This window comes from Myotis lucifugus, unplaced genomic scaffold (genome assembly GCF_000147115.1).
Source record: "Myotis lucifugus unplaced genomic scaffold, Myoluc2.0 scaffold_50, whole genome shotgun sequence".
NCBI lineage: Eukaryota > Metazoa > Chordata > Mammalia > Chiroptera > Vespertilionidae > Myotis > Myotis lucifugus.
The window spans coordinates 4,933,759-4,950,689 of record NW_005871098.1 but is presented as its reverse complement, the minus strand read 5'-3'; positions in this window follow the sequence as shown (position 1 = coordinate 4,950,689).

The window sequence follows — 16,931 nt, the reverse complement described above, 5'->3', positions numbered from 1 at the left end:
AAAAAAAAAATGGGGGAGGAGAAAGAGTGAGGAAACGGGGTGGGGCGACCTGCGGGCGGGGCCGGCCGCATTCCTCCGCCTCTGAGCTGGGCGCCGGGGCCAGCTCCTCTGGTCCTGACCCCGCGGGGCACCTGCCTGGGGCCGCGCGCCTCCGTGCCGCCTCCGTGCCTCCGGCAGTCGGGGTTTTGGAGGGAGACTTTCGGGCGGAGGGTGGCATTAGCGGGACAAACTCTCCAAGAAGTCAAGGGTGAGGGAACCTTAAGAACAAAGGAGCAAATAACAAGATCACTGTAGTTCTAGTAATTCATCTGAATTACACATAAAGTTTAATTCCACTGTTTTCACCTGGAATTCCAAATAAACCCGGAAGCATTTCCTACTGTTCTCACGATGGTTTTGTGGCTTTGACAGAAAAATGCAATGAATTTTAAGTATATTATTTATATTCTTGAGGCTCTCTACATCAATGAGATATTTAAGTGTTTCATTCAATCCTCATAGAAACTCACTGAAGTGAGTGTTATGTCCTTATTTTCACAGATGAGGAAACTGAGGCACAGAAAAATTAAATTACTTATCTATGGTCATCTCAGGGAAGTGGAAAAGGTAGAATTTGAACTGTGGCAGTTTGGTTTACAGAATTGACCCTCCCACTGGCAAGGCTGTGACATCTCTGGTACACTGGTACCCTAAAAAGGTTAGTAAATGATAGTAACTGTGGTTGGGTAATGTACTTGTTTTGGTTAATCTGTTTCACAAATCATGCAAGGTTGAATCCGTCTTTTTTTAGGAAGTTGAGAAATAGCTCTCTAATGTGATCACATCCTTCTCTTCTCCCCATCCCTTCCACACAGTCCAAATGCACCAGGAAAGCAAAAGTGGTACAATTCTCAGCAAACAATAGTTGCTTAGTACATGTTGAATGGAACCAAACAGGAAGTTAACAACATCAGTTAAGAATATGAAGTAGAATCCCTGGCCAGTCGGGCTCAGTGGATAGAGCATCGGCCTGTGGACTGAAAGGTCCTGGGTTCCATTCCAGTCAGGGGCACATGCCCAAGTTGTAGGCTCTATCAATGGTTTTCTCTCATCATTGATGTTTCTATCTCTCTCTCCTCCTTTCCCTTCCTCTCTGAAATAAATAAAGAACATGAACTAAATGTTTAAGAATAAGTGATTTATTTGCAAAGGTGGTAATTGCTATTCTCGAACCAATTATGTCACTTTTTCCTACATTAGAATTGATCGGGGTAATTTATAAAATGCAAATAATTTGGTCCTCAGCTCAGACCTCCTGAATCAGAATCTTAAGGGTGGAAACCAAGAACTATTTAGCATTTTAAATATCACTCTCCAGGAGACTCTCTTGGTCCTTCCTTCCCTTTCCTCCCAAACTCACCACAGCATGGAGACCACTGACTTACTTGGGAAGACCTCCTGGTTACTTGGACTATAAACCACCTTTGCAGGAAGTGGGAATGTGGAGGCCAAGGTGCAATGGATGGGTTTCCACTTATTCAACCCTGTAGGCTTAGGAGAGTTGGAGCTCTTTAAGGAATATAAAGGCTATACTTGAATGGTACCTACCTGGAGAGAAGGAAGGTGTCTCTGGGTCTGGTCTGAATTGCTCCTTTCCATACAGATAGGTGGACCTGGAAGAGTAAGGTTTCCATCTTTCACCTAGGAACCCTCCTGCCATCAGTGACCCTTAACCACCTGCTGCTTGAAGTCTCAGTGTCTGGGCTGGACTAATGCAGGGTGTGGTGCTGGAGCCAAAAGGGCAAAGCTAAGAGGTAAGGACAACTAGAGCAGCAGAAGCTTCCTTTAGGAACAAGGTCTTCTGTTTTCCACCCCCAGGGTTTAAGTAAAAGCCGTTGACAACCTTCTTTCCCGTTTCATGCATATTTACAGAAACATTTTGAATCAATTAAGAACATTTTGAGGTTGCTACAATCTACTCTTTGTGTCTTTTGCTTTTACTTTCAGGACAGTCGAGTATGTTTATAATATTTTTAGCTAAAGAGGATGACTATGAAATAGGTTGAACTATCACAAATAACATTTTGAAATGCCACCCCAAATTAAAGTGCAGTGATTCTATAACATGCTTAATAACTGAACAGAAGATCTGCATTATTTTCCAAGGAATCATGTCAGAGAACATGAATTAATTGTAGGAACTGATTCATGAATAGTGGTCTTATTAGAGCACATGAATCAGGAATGTTTAGTATACGGTCCTAACTTTTTATAATATCATCTTTCCTTAACCCATAACCAGGCAAAAAAATCTTATAAATGACTGGGAACCACAGAAAGATGAAAACTTGTAGTTTAATGCTTCTTTTTTTAAAAATATATTTTATTGATTTTTTACAGAGAGGAAGGGAGAGAGATAGAGAGTTAGAAACATCGATGAGAGAGAAACATCGATCAGCCGCCTCCTGCACATCTCTTACCGGGGATGTGCCCGCAACCCAAGTACATGCCCTTGACCGGAATCGAACCCGGGACCTTTCAGTCTGCAGGCCGACGCTCTATCCACTGAGCCAAACTGGTTTCGGTAGTTTAATGCTTCTAACAGAAAATAATTTCAAAGCATATTGTTCAGAAGTCTTTACTAGGAGGAGATAATTGTAACTATAGGCTGTGCAGTACTATATTCTTTTTTTTTTAAAATTCTCACTCAAGGATATGCTTATTAATTTTTAGAGAGAGGGGACGGAGGAGAGAGGGAAACATCTATGTGAGAGAGAACATGGATTGTTTGCCTTCCAACCCCGACTGGCAATCAAACTTTAAACCTTTTGGTATATGGGATGACGGCTCCAGCCAACTGAGCCACACCGGCCAGGGCTGCAGTACTATATTCTTATTGGGATAACTGCATTGTTGGCATGTGGGCTGCTTTATAACAAAACATTTTTTGTTTTCACTAGGACTTTTTTTTTCTCTAAAATCTACGTTCAACGTGTTTTTTAAATAAAATTTACCAACACCACCAGTAGGGCAGATTTATACCTATCAAGTAAATGCAAAAAAGAATCAGTGTACTAATGAAAATATATTATAAAAGATTCATATTAAAACTAAAATGTTTGGGTTTCAGAAATAGAAGTGAAAATATTTTACTCTAAATTAGAAAAATTGTCTTGATTTCAGAGTTCCAAGTAATAATTTTTCATTATTTACCAGTTGTCAAAATCTGAATATTCTCCCGTATTTCTCATATTATCATTTTTTTATTCATCATCTTCATTCCATATTCCCTGTCTGAGTGAATCACACACCACCCATTCAGTTGCTTTATTGACATACCTAGGAATCATCCTTACATGTTGCGTTAATTGACATTACCAATAGCGACCCACTGCCCAGTTTTCCTGAGGTTGCTCTGCACTGAGCTTTAGTTAGGTATGAGAGCAAGGCTTCTGAACATTTAATGTACACACAAGTGGCCTGGGGTATCTTGTTAAAATGCAGATTTTTGGGGTGGATCTCTCAGGCTGTGGACCAACTTTGAATAGTGAGGTGTTTGAACATTCTGGATTTTAAGGCTTTGAAGACAGTGGATAGACATATCTGTTGAAGTGAGACAAATGTTTCAGACTTTAATTTTTAAATTTCCCCCCATGAAATTTGAACTATCAGAATTTCTGAACCCTACAAGAAAGATTTACATTAAAAAAACTATTCTACATGAGTACCCATAACTCTTAACCTTTTAAACCTGTGCTAAGTGGGTATATTCAGCATGTTTGGTCCAAAATTAAATTGGCTTTGGAATGCATTATGTAACTTTTTGGCAGCATAGTTACCTTCCTAATTATGTTTTAAGATAATGCTGAAATCAGTTTGCATTCCCTTGAGCACACACACTAAATGATGGTGGGAACAACTGACCTGGAAATACACTCCAGAGCAGAGGACAATCTGCTGGCCTAAAATGCAAACAGTTCCCATGGATAGTGCATGAAACAGATAAACCACAATTGGCCAGACACAGGAACTAACTGGTAAACTAATGACTTAAACTTTTACACTTAAGAACACACAAAATCTGTACCCATAATTGTCCCCAGTCATCACCACCCTGTCCAATTCTAATCAGAAGCTTAGTTTCAAGAAGTATTACCCTTGGAGGCCTAAAGTAGCTCATTCTTCAATTGAGAGCTGAAGTCACAAACTCCACAAATTGCAGGGGCCTTGTCACTAGTTACATTGCCTTAAAAATATTTATTGATATACTAGAGGCCCAGTGCACAAATTCGTGCCTTTGAAAGGAACTGTGGACCGTGAGGCTGCGGTGGGCACAGGGGCTGGTCTTGGCCCATCCTTCATGCCCCCACCCGTGCCCTCCCACCACAGCCCCTGGTCTCCTGTCTGCCGGCAGCCCTGCTCCCACCACCACCGTTCCCATGTGCTGATAGCGTGGAGCGATTGGGGCCAGCACCGTCAGTGGGTGTGAGTGGCAGCTGCTGCCCCAATCACCCCTTAGGAGCAGCGGGAGGTGGAGAAGCCCTCAGGGACAATTGGGGCTGGCGCCAGGCACCAGCAAGTGGCTCTGGTGCCAGCAGCGGGTGTGAGCGGGGCCGGTGCTGGCAGCAGGTGCGAGTGCCAGGCAGGACTGCAACACGCAAGAGCAAAGAATTTTCAGTAACCACCAGAGGCTCGCCCCAATGACAGCGACTGGCACCCCATCTTGGTCTGGCACCCCCACTCACCTGCTCCTCCATCCTACCATGGCCTCTGGCTGCCATATTTCATGCTCTGCTGCCTGCTGCCGATGCCCACCATGTTCCGCACGCACGCCCTGGTGGTCAGTGCACATCATAGCGACTGGTTGTCCGTTGTTCTGCCGTTCAGTCTATTTGCATATTAGCCTTTTATTATATAGGACTAGAGGCCTGGTGCACAAAATTTTGTGCACTAGCGGGGGGAGGGGGGGTCCCTCAGCCCGGCCTGTGCCCTCTCACAGTCTGGGACCCCTCGGGAGATACCGACCTGCTGGCTTAGGGCAGCTCCCGGGTCGCAGAGGGCAGGCCCAATCCCTAGGTGCAGCCCCTGGTCGGGCTCAGAGCAGGGCCGATTGGGGAGTTGGGGAGCCGCCCCCTGTCATGCACAGAGCAGGGCGGATCGGGAGGTTGCGATGCCACCCCTAGTCACGCTCAGGTTAGGGCCGATTGGGGGGTTGGGGCACCGCCCCCTGTCACACTCAAGGCAGGGTCAATGGGGAGGTTGTGGCGCCACCCCCTGTCACGCACAGAGCAGGGCTCATCAGGGGGGTTGGGGCTTCGTATCCTGTTACGCACAGAGCAGGGCCCATCAGGGGGTTGAGGAGCTCCCCCCTGTCATGCACAGATTGGGCCGATAGGGGATTTGGGGCACTGCTCTCTGTCACACACAGAGCAGGGCCGATCAGGGGTTGGGGCGCCGCCACTGTCACACTCAGGGCAGGGCCGATGGGGAGGTTGCAGCTCTACCCCGTCACACACAGAGCAGGGCCCATGGGGGGGTTGGGGCACCACCCCCTGTCACACACAGAGCAGGGCGGATCAGGGGGTTGGGGCGCCGCACCCTGTCACACACAGAGCCGCAGGGCGATCAGGGGGTTGGGGAGCTCCCCCCTATCAGGCACAGAGCAGGGCTGATCAGGGGGTCGGGGCGCCTTCCCCTGTCACGAACAGAGCAGGGCGGATAGGGAGGTTGTGGCCCTGCCCCCTGTCAAACACAGAGCTGCAGGGCGATCAGGGGGTTTGGTCGCTGCCCCCTGTCACGCTGCTCCAGAGGCCAGGAGGCCTCGCAGCTCCGCTGATCCCGGTGCTGGGAGGCCTCGCGGCTCCGCTTGACACCGGGGCAGTGAGGCCTCGCTGCTCAGCTGATCCCGGTGCTGAGAGGCCTCGGGGCTCTGCTGATCCCAGGCCGGGAGGTCTCACGGCTCCGCTGATCCCGGTGCTGGGAGGCATATTACCCTTTTACTATGTAGGATAGAGGCCTGGTGCACGGGTGGGGGCCGGCTGGTTTGCCCTGAAGGGTGTCCCGGATCAGGGTGGGGGTCCCGCTTGGGTGCCTGGCCAGCCTGGATGAGGGGATGATGGCTGTTTGCAGCTGGTCACACCCCCTTCAGGGTGGGGGTCCCCACTGGGGTGCCTGGCCAGTCTGGGTGAGGGGCTGAGGGCCGTTTTCAGGCTGGCGGGTGACTGAAGCTCCCAACCTCTCCTTTTTTTCTTTTTTTCTTTTTTATTCTGGGATTTATTTACCTTCTATGGCTGTCACTGGAACTGAGAGCTGTCTTTAGCTCTGAGGCTCGGCTCCAGCTCTGAGACCTCGGCTGCTGAAAGCAGTATCTGCATTTGTTTGGATTCTATAATTGAAACACTGTTTCAGCTCCAGCTCCGAGGCTGGCAGGCTGAAAGCAGGTTTCTGGGGATTGTTTAGCTTCTATATTTGCAACATTGTTTCTTAGACTGCAGCTCAGAGGCCGGCAGCAGCAGGCGAGGAACCTTGGCTTCCTCCGTCACTGGAGCAAGCAAGCCTCCTGTTCGCTTCAGCTGCCTGGCTGCCGGCCGCCATCTTGGTTGGCAGTTAATTTGCATATTGCCCTAATTAGCCAATGGGAAGGGTAGCGAAGTTATGGTTAATTACCATGTTTCTCTATTATTAGATAGGATAATTAATATACCATAAAATTCATTAATTTAAAGTATATAATTAAATGGTCTTGATATCATTCACAGAGTTGTACCAGTATCACCACAATCTAAGTTTAACATTTTCATCACCCCAAAAGAAACCTATACCTAGTCGCAATCATGCATTCTCTCCTTTCCCTCAGCTCTCAGCAACTACTTTCTGTCTCTAGATATGTCTGCAGAGATTTGCCTATATATGGTCTTTTCTGATTGGCTTCTTTCAGTTAATATAATTATTTCATGCTCCTTCATGTTGTGGCATGCATTAGTATTTCATTCCTTTTGAATTGCCAAATAACATTTTATTACGGGAGGGAGATATGCCACCTTTTGGTTATCCATTTCATGGATAAACATGTTAATGGACTTTTGGGTAGTTTCTACTTTTTAGCTGTTATGAATAATACTGCAAAGAACATTTGTGTCAAAGTTTTACATGGATATATAGTTTTTTTCCTCCTGATATATACCAAGAGTGGAATTGCTAGATCAGATGGTTACTCTATATTTAACAATTCAAGAACTGTCAGACTGTTTTTCAAAGTGTGCATCATTTTGCATTCCTACTAGTATAGGGTCTGCAATTTCCTATTTCTTAGCAAATACTTGTAACTGTAATATGCAAATTAGGCCAGGATGCCGTAAGGGTCATGACCAGCTCAGGAAGAGGGGCCAGGCACAGGTCCAGAGCCTGAGAGAACAACAGACAGGATGGCCCGCACCTGGCCCCAGAGGCCTGTGGTGTGGCTGCTGGGGCCGGGCGCGGGCCTGGAGCTGGAGAGAACAACACACAGGGTGGCCCACGCCCAGCCCTGAAGCCGGAGAGAACAACATGCAGGGGGGCCGGAGCAGAGACACAAACACACAGGGGAGCCCAGCCCCCAGCTGCCCTGTGCCACGGTGCATCAGCAGTCCTGCCTCTGCTCGGGAGCTGCAGAGGAAACACCTTTTCTGACCGCTTATTGGCTAAGCTTGCGGTATGCCACTTGCTTGGGTAATAAGAATCCAAGAAGGTGATCTAGAGTTTTTCCACCTCACTCCTGAAGGAAAAAATGGAGGTCCACTGCTGGAGGGCTAAGAAATATTATATCCTGCCCTAGCCGGTTTGGCTCAGTGGATAATGCCTCGGCCTGCTGACCACAGGGTCTGGGTTCAATTCTGACCAAGGGCATGTACCTAGGTTGCAGGCTCCTCCCTGGCCAGGGCCCAGGTCAGGGCTCATGCAGAAGTCAACTAATCAAAGTGTTTCTCTCACTTTGATATTTCTCTCTGTCTTTCCCTTTTTCTTCCACATTCTCTAAAAATCAATGGAAACATATCCTCAGGTGAGGATAAAAAAAAAAGAAAGAAATGTCATATCCTATGAAAGACACATCTTGAAAATGCCTAAAGAAAGTTGTCATTTTTTCATGGTGAAGGGACTGGAGTCTGTGTTGATGAAAACACCTTGGCATCTGTGGTGGCTGGTCGTGGCAGCAGTAATGGGGTGATGGGGGTGGCGCCTTCCCCTGATCAGCCTGGTTGTCTCCTGCAGAGGGAGGCCAGACTAAGTAGGACATCCCCTGAGGGTTCCCAGACTGTGAGAGGGGGCAGGCTGGGCTGAGGGACCCCTCCCCCTCAGTGCATGAATTTCATGCACCGGGCCTCTAGTCTTTTTTATAATAGCTATCCTAAGGGGTTTGGAGAGATAGCTTATTGTGGTTTTGATTTGCATCTCCCGAATGACAAATGATGTTGAATATCTTTTCATATGCTTATTTATTGGCTATTTAAATATCTTCTTTGGAGAAATGTCTATTCAAACCCTTTATTCATTTTTTAAAATTAGGTTAGTTTTTTTTATTATTAAGTTGTAAGAATTCTTTATATATTCTGGATATAAGTCTCTTATCAGATATATATGACATACATATATGTGATTTGTAAATATATCTTCCCATTCTGTGGGTTGACTTTTCACTTTTTTAAAAAAATATATGTTTTTATTGATTTCAGAGCAAGAAGGGAGAGGGAGAGATAGATAGATATATCAATTATGAGAGAGAAACATTGATTGGCTGCCTCCTGCACACCCCCTACTGGGGATTGAGCTCACAACCCAGGCATGTGCCCTGAGCAGGAATCCAACTGTGACGTCCTGGTTCATGGGTCGACACTCAATCACTGAGCAACACTGGCCGGGCTTTACTTTCTTGATAGTATTTTTGTTTTCAGCACCAAAGTTTTATATTTCTATATTGTGCAATTTACTTATTTATTTTTTTGTTCCTTGTGCTTTTGGTGTCATATCTAAGAAACCATTGCCCAACCCAAGGTCTTTTCTTCTAAGAGTTCTATCATTTTAGCTCTTAAATTTAAATCTATAATCTATTTTAAGTTGATTTTTGTGTAAGGTGTGAAGTCGAGCTCCATTTCCTGCTTTTGCATGTGAATATTGAGTTGTCCCAGCACCATTTGTTGCATTGTCTTGGCACCTTTGTTGAAAATTACTTGACTATAAAAGTAATAGTTCTATTCTGGACTCAGTTCTATTCCATTGAATATATATATATATATAATCTCCCAAAAATGTATATATACACTTTGAATAATTATAAAGGTAGTGTTTATTTACCAGTTAACTGCCATGATATTTTGAATTTAGTTAAAACAGGTCTGCCTCTTGTGTCTATAGACGCTTATGGCATACAAATGGTTAAAATACATTTCATTTTCAAAATTGAGCTATCAGTGGTTAAAGTGTGTATACATTTTGGGGACACCCTGTATATATCAATGGAATAGAATTGATTCCAGAAATAGAACCTTCCCAATAATCTCATGAGGTAGATAATCTCTGCAATCCTGACTTCAAAGGTGAGGCACAAAGTTTGCCCAACATTATACAGCTAGTAATATGTGGAGTTAGCAATTGAACCAGGTTGCTTGCCTCACTAGTCTGTACTTTAACTACTGTTTGGTAATGTGTGTAGGTTGTGCAGTACTCAAAAGCTGCAAAAAGATATGTGTACAGTGAAAAGTAACTCTCCCCTACCACTTTTCCCCTCAGCTAACTCATTCCCCTCCCTAGAGTGGCATTATGTTCTTGAATTTGTCTTTGGCTTCAAGGTTACCACAGAAAACTTACCGCTGTGGCTTTTCCTGTGTGATGTTGAAGATATTTGCTATAACATACAATTTCCTCTTTTGAAGGATCCATGAGAAATTTTTCATATTGGCCTTGGAATCAGAAAGGTTGCACCTCCGTAATATTTATTTTTTTTCTTTATCTTATAGATATTTTGAGTCTATATCAATAAGTGTTTCCCCTTGGGGGGGGCACTTAGAACTTTAGGGAAAAATTTACAGCCCTCGTTATTTAGCTCTCCACCCTGTGTTTACATGTGCTTTAACTTTTTACCCCATTATTACCTTTGCCTGACTTACTTATGAAGTTGTTTGAGATCCTTTGAAAGTGGGGAAGGAATGTGAATTAATTAGTAAATAATTAAATGAGAAGACGTTTCTAGTGGGAGTAGAACACGAAGATAAAATTTCAGCTCAATTTAGGGTGGTTGGAGATTTTTGTAGTGATTTCTCAGTAAAATGAAGATTTCATAAATTATAAAGGCAGGGTACTGATCCAGACATGGGAATAACCTTCTGTAATTAGTTTAAAATCTTGAAAAGACAAAGTAATTGTGTGATCTTTCAATTTTTCTTTTATTATTTATTCTACATAATAACAACATGATAGTGACCAAAAAGACAGTTGTCTAAGAACTCTGAACATTTCAAATACAGTTCACCTTTCAAATGTTAGTTACCATATTTGTGACCTTTTAATTGGTGGTTAAATCATTTAAATTAGCTAGTTATATGACTAAAAATTAAGAGAGTCTCTTTGACAGTTACCTTTTCTTTAAAATCAGCTTTATGGTGGCATAATTTACATACAATATAATTCACTTTTAAAAAGTATATACCGTATTTTTACATGTATAAGATGGCCCTATGTATAAGACACCCCGCACTTTTCCAACCCAAAATTAAGAAATCAATATCTTAAACGTTTTGCTGTTTTTCCTCTTAAGGCCTTCTTCTTTTCTGGCATCTTAAGGAGTTGGTCTTCCTGTTTTCTCCACTGTCTGATCATACACTCAGTGGGAGGAGGTCCAAATTGTCTCTCTGCAGCTCTATTTTCATGTTCTTTTGCCTTGCTGCGTACATTCAGTTTGAATTTTGCAGAGTAAGATAATCACTTACTGGTATTTATCTTTTTATTTTTTGACATCTTTATGGGCTCAGAAAGCTCTGGTCCCTGTTGCATCCAGTGGTCCCTCTCCATCTCCACCTCCAATTACAGCATCAACTGACATCAGTAACAATAAGGCTTGTGATTGGAGGAAGCCTATTTGACAAGTTATGGGCAGCTACACACCCAACCAGCTCCCTCCTTGGCTGACTTCCATGTATAGGATGCCCCTCAATTTTCAGTCTAACGATTTTAGGAAAAAATAATGTCTTATACATGGAAAATATAGTAATTCAATGAGTTTTGACAAATATATACAGTCACATAACCATCACTACAATCTTCTAAAAACTTTTCTCTTGGGCCTTTGTGGTCAATCCCATCCCCTTACCCTGGCTCCTGGCAACTTCAGCTCTGATTGCCTTTCCTAGAATCCTATAAAATAAAGTGGTAATATGCAAATTGACCCTCACTCCATCACTCCATCACAAGATGGCTGCGCCCATAGCAGAGGCAGGGTTCCCGTAATACAAGATGGCTGCACCCACAGAGGAGGCGGGGTTCCCATAACGAGCCGTAATGAGCGATCAGCAGGGACCTGAGACTGCGTGGCACCGGACCTGGGCGGGGGACCTGAGGCTGTGCCCCCCGCCTGGTGGGGCTTGACAGGGGACCTCAGGCCATGCCACCCTGCCCGGTGGGGCTTGACAGGGGACCTCAGGCCTCGCCCCCTGCCTGGCAGGGCTTGATGGGGGTGGGGCCGGCCGGGTCTGGATCTTGCCCAATGGGAGTGGGGCCGGCCGGGTCTGGGTCTCACGCGATTTTGAGGTGCATGTGCGTGGGTGGGGACTTGACTCTGGGTCCCACGGCGTGCCCCAGACTCTGACAGGAGGAAGATTTTCATATACATTTTACTAATTTTCTTTCATCTCTGACACTTCTATTATAGAGAAAGGGCAAACAGCAATACTAAAATATTTCCTCTAATTAATTCCCTTTTAATGTGCACGAATTTCATGCAGCGGGCCACTAGTTTCATATAAATGCAATCATGTAATATGCAGTTTTTCTGTCTGGCTTCATTTAGCATAATGCTTTTAAGATTTATTCATGTTGTTGAGTGTGACAGTGGTTCATTTCTTTTTATTGCTGAGTGGAATTTTTTTGCATGCAGTCACTACAATGTATTTATCCATTCACCAGCAGATGGACATTTGGGTTGCTTCTACTTTGGGGTTTCATGAATAAAGCCATGAATATTTGAGTACAAGGAGCAGGATTGCTGGATTATATAGTACTAGAGGCCTGGTGCACAAAATTTGTGCACTGGGGGAGGGTGTCCCTCAGCCCAGCCTGCACCCTCTCCAATCTGGGACCCCTCAGGGGATGTCCAGCTGCTGGTTTAGGCCCAATCCCTCAGCCTAGCCCGCATCCCTCTCACAATCCGGGACTGCTGGCTCCCAACCGCTCTCCTGCCTGCCTGCCTGATTGCCCCTAACCGTTTCTGCCTGCCAGCCTTATCACCCCCTAACCACTCCCCTGCCAGCCTGATTGACGCCTAACTGCTTCCCTGTCAGCCCGATTGCTCCCAACTGCCCTCCCCTGCAGGCCTGATCGCCCACAACTGCCCTCCCCTGCCGGCCTGATCGCCCACAACTGCCCTCCCCTGCCGGCCATTTTGTGGTGGCCATCTTGTGACCACATGGGTGTGGCCATCTTTGACCACATGGGTGTGGCCATCTTGTGTGAGGAAGTGATGGTGAATTTGCATATTACCTCTTTATTATATAGTATGGTATATTTAACTTTATAAGGATGGCCAAATGTAGCTGAGATCATTAAGAATGGAAGTTATAGTGTTTTTTAAAATAATTCTTTATTGTTGAAAATATTACATATGTCCCTTTTTTCCCCACTCCAGCCCGCCTTCGCCCCCCGCCCCAGGCATTCACCACCCTATTGTTTGTGTCCATGGGTTATGCATTTATGCATATAAGTTCTTTGGCTGATTACCTACCTCCCACCCACCCACCCTCCCCCGCCTTGCCTCTGAGATTCTGTACTCTGTTCCATGCTTCTATGTCTCTGGATCCCCTTCATTCATCAGTTGATTTTGTTACTTAGATTCCAAATATGAGTAAGATCATGATACTTGTCTTTCTCTGACTGACTTATTTAATTTAGCATGATACTCTTCAGGTCCCTCCATGCTATCTCAGAGGGGAAGAGACCCTTCTTTTTTACTGTTGCATAGTATTCCATGGTGTAAATGTACCACCACTTTTTTATCCACTCATCTACTGATGGGCACTTGGGCTGTTTCCAGATCTTAGCTATTGTAAATTGTGCTATGAACACAGGGATGCATACATTCTTTCTGATTGGTGTTTTAGATTTCTAAGGATATATTCCTAGAAGTGGGATTACTGGGTAAAATGGGAGTGACATATTTAATTTTTTGAGGAAACTCCATACTATGTTCCATGATGGCTGCACCAGCCTGCATTCCCACCAGCAGTGTACTACAGTTCCCTTTTCTCTACATCCTCGCCAGCACTTGTCATTTGTTGATTTGTTGATGGTAGCCAAGAATGGAAGTTATAATTTTATATAAAATTAATTATGGCCTAAGATGATCTGATGTCTGCTCAGCATACATTGAGAGAGAAGGGGACATAATCCTCAAGAGTGTTACTGGGGAATTGCTTCCCTTTAGCATACGAGTGCCATCTGCTTCTACTGGGCTCTAGCACATGCACTCTCAGGGCCTCATTGGGAAGGATTAGAAAAGAGGACTCCAAGGATCATCGCAATCCAGAGTCTTTGTGATCTAATGATTGCAAGGGTTTTGCCTGAAGAGCAGAAAACATCATTGTCACAAAATCTCTAGGTCATAACACATCTATCATAGAAAGTATTCTCCTGTGGATTATCTCATTTGATCCTTAAAACAGCCTATCAGGTAACCCAGCTGGACACATGATATTTTCACAAGTCAGTCAGTATGTCAATAAGCTCCCACCATCTGCTTCTCCTTTTGACATAGAGGAAATGGAAGAATAAATGAGGTATTGGATTTTTGAAGAAGGATATCTAAAAAGAGAAAAAGGGGCAGAAAGTAGAAGATAGGTGAATGTTAGAAGGAGCCTGAGACTTCCAGTCCATGGGCAGGCAGAGAAGGTGTGTGTATGTAGAGGGTGAGGGAGTGAAGTACAGCAAAGAAAGTTCAAAGTGCCTGAAAAATCTGGTGTCAAAGGATGTGTTGCTTCACTCCCAGTAATTCCTGAGCAGCCCCATAAAAAGGCCCTACCCTTTACTCCTGGTTACAGGGAGGGGTCGTCTGACAAATGATCAATGATTCCTTGGAATGTCTTAAACTCCTGAAATATCTCCACCTGTCTGAAATTCCTTTTACAGAGGACAAAATATTTCACCTACAATTAGAAAAATAAGTTCTGGTTGAAGGAGAAGAGACACTTATTTTAAGAGCTAATAAGTATCAGGCACAGTAAGGAATAGGTACTAAATATATATGATCTCATTTAATCTTTCTAAAAGCCCTGTGCAGGAGATATTATTAGCTCCATTGTATACACAAAAATGACAAAACTGAGAGGTTAAGAAACTGTTTACCTTCAATGTGTGAATATGCCTTTTATGAGCCAGTAAATAGCCTCTGTGTCCAGAGGTATTTTTGTCATACATGTGTAGATATAGTGTTCCCTGAAATGATTACTGAAGATTTTTGAAAATAAACTTAATAAAGCAACATGTTTTCAGAAGGTGCATTGATTGAGGTATCACTATTTTGCACATCGAGCAATTATAGTAACATATAATTCTTGGAACCATGAATACCTAGTACTGTTATCATTAATGAATTGAAGAGGTGTTTATATAGAAGTAGAAATTTACTTAGTCCTTAAATTTTTTAAGGGATATTTAAGGTTTTTGCCACATATGTATTTTCAGCATTTAAAAATTTTTTAAAATATATTTTATTGATCCAGAGAACAAGAGAGAAGGAGAGAGAGAGATAGAAACTTCAATGATGAGAGAGAATCATTGATTGGCTGCCTCCAGCATGCCCCACCCTCGGGTCTGAACTCGCAACCTGGGCATGTGCCCTGACCAGGAATCAAACCATGACCTCCTGATTCACAGGTTGATGCTCAACCACTGAGCCACATTGGCCCAGCTATTTTCAGCATTTTGTAAGGTAAAGTTAGAGAACAAGTGACTTTTTATTATTCCACACATATCAATATGGTCCTTGAGCTTTGAAATACTTCCTTACTTCTGATTTGCATAACATGGCTCTTAAATATACAGGGGTGAGCAGAAGTATGTTTATAGTTGTGATACAAATAAATAGTACAATAATTAATAAATACTACAAGAATAAACTCTTTCACGTGTTCATAGCTATAAACCTAATTTTGCCCACTCTGTATGCTTCAGGTTTTCACTTTTGCTTCTGATGAACTTTCAAGTTAATTATTTTTGAATTTTCTTGTGATGACCAGATAAATGTTTGGTTCCAAAAATATTTCAGGTTTTGTACTGTTGGATGATTGAGGTTTTTTATTTTATTTTATTTTATTTTTTTAATTTAATTTTTTTGATAACAAGCATTTATTTAGTTTGTGAGCCTGAGGGACAATGATGTAGGCTGAGTTTGGCTGAGTTCTAGCATGTCTGATACGGGAAACTCTGAATCAAGGGGCAGAAAAAAGGTTCCACCTCTTTCTAGGATGACTTGTAAAGTCACCTTGCAAAGGGCATGGTTACTAGGAAGAGTAAAGAATTGGGGCTGTTAACACAGCCCTTCTATTTTACTCTCCAACCCTAAGATAATCACACAATTTGAACCAGGCACATTTTAGGGCTCAGTAACCACATATGGCTAGTGGCTAGAGGCTACCATATTGGATAGTACAGTTTTCTATTCCAGGCCTCCTTGCAATTCCTCAAACCTGCCAGCCATTCTCCTTCCTGGGAGCCTTTGCCCTTGCCTTTTCCTTTGACTGAAACATTTTTCTTCTAGATGTCCACTTGGATTACTCCCTCACCTCCTTTAGTTCAAATGCCACCTTTTCGATGGTGACTTCCTGTCTACCCTACTTAAAATTGCAACCCCCATCCCTGAGCACTTTCTTTTGTATATGTACTAGAGGCCCGGTGCACGAGATTTGTGCACTTGGGAGGGGGGGGGGTCCCTCAGCCCGGCCTGTACCCTCTTGCAACCTGGGAGCCCTCAGGGGATGTCCAACTGATGGCTTAGGCCCACTCCCCCGTGACCTTTGGTTCATAAGTTGATGCCCAACCACTGAGGCAAGCCAACAGGGCTTCCATTTTTTAATTGGATTCTCTTCCTTTTATCGAGTTGTATGAGTACTTTATATATTTTAGATATTACTCCTTATCAGATATATTATTGGCAAATATGTTCATACAGTGGTTCCCTTTTCATTTTGATGGCAGTTTCTTTTGCTGTGCAGAAGCTTTTTACTTTTATGTAGTCCTATTTGTTTATTTTCTCTTTTGTTTCCTTTTCCCTAGGATATGTATCTGCTACGTAAGATGTCTGAGATTTGACTACCTATGTTTTCTTCTAAGATTTTTGTGGTTTCATGCTTTACATTTAAGTCTTTTATTCATTTTGAGTTTATTCTTGTGTATGGCATAAGTTGGTGGTCCAGTTTCATCTTTTTGCATGTGTCGGTCCAGTTTTCCTAACACCATTTGTTGAAGAGACAGTATTAACTCCATTGTATGTTCTTGCCTCCTTTGTTAAATATTAATTGACCGTAATGGTGTGGGTCAATTTCTGGGGTCTCTGTTGTTCTGAAACATATGTCCATTTTTGTGCCAGTACCAGGCTGTTTTGGTTATACTGACTTTGTAGCATAGTTTGTTATCCAGTATTGTGATCTCTTTATTCTTCTTTCTCAAGATTGCTACAGCTATTCAGGGTCTTTTATGATTCCATATAAATTTTTGGA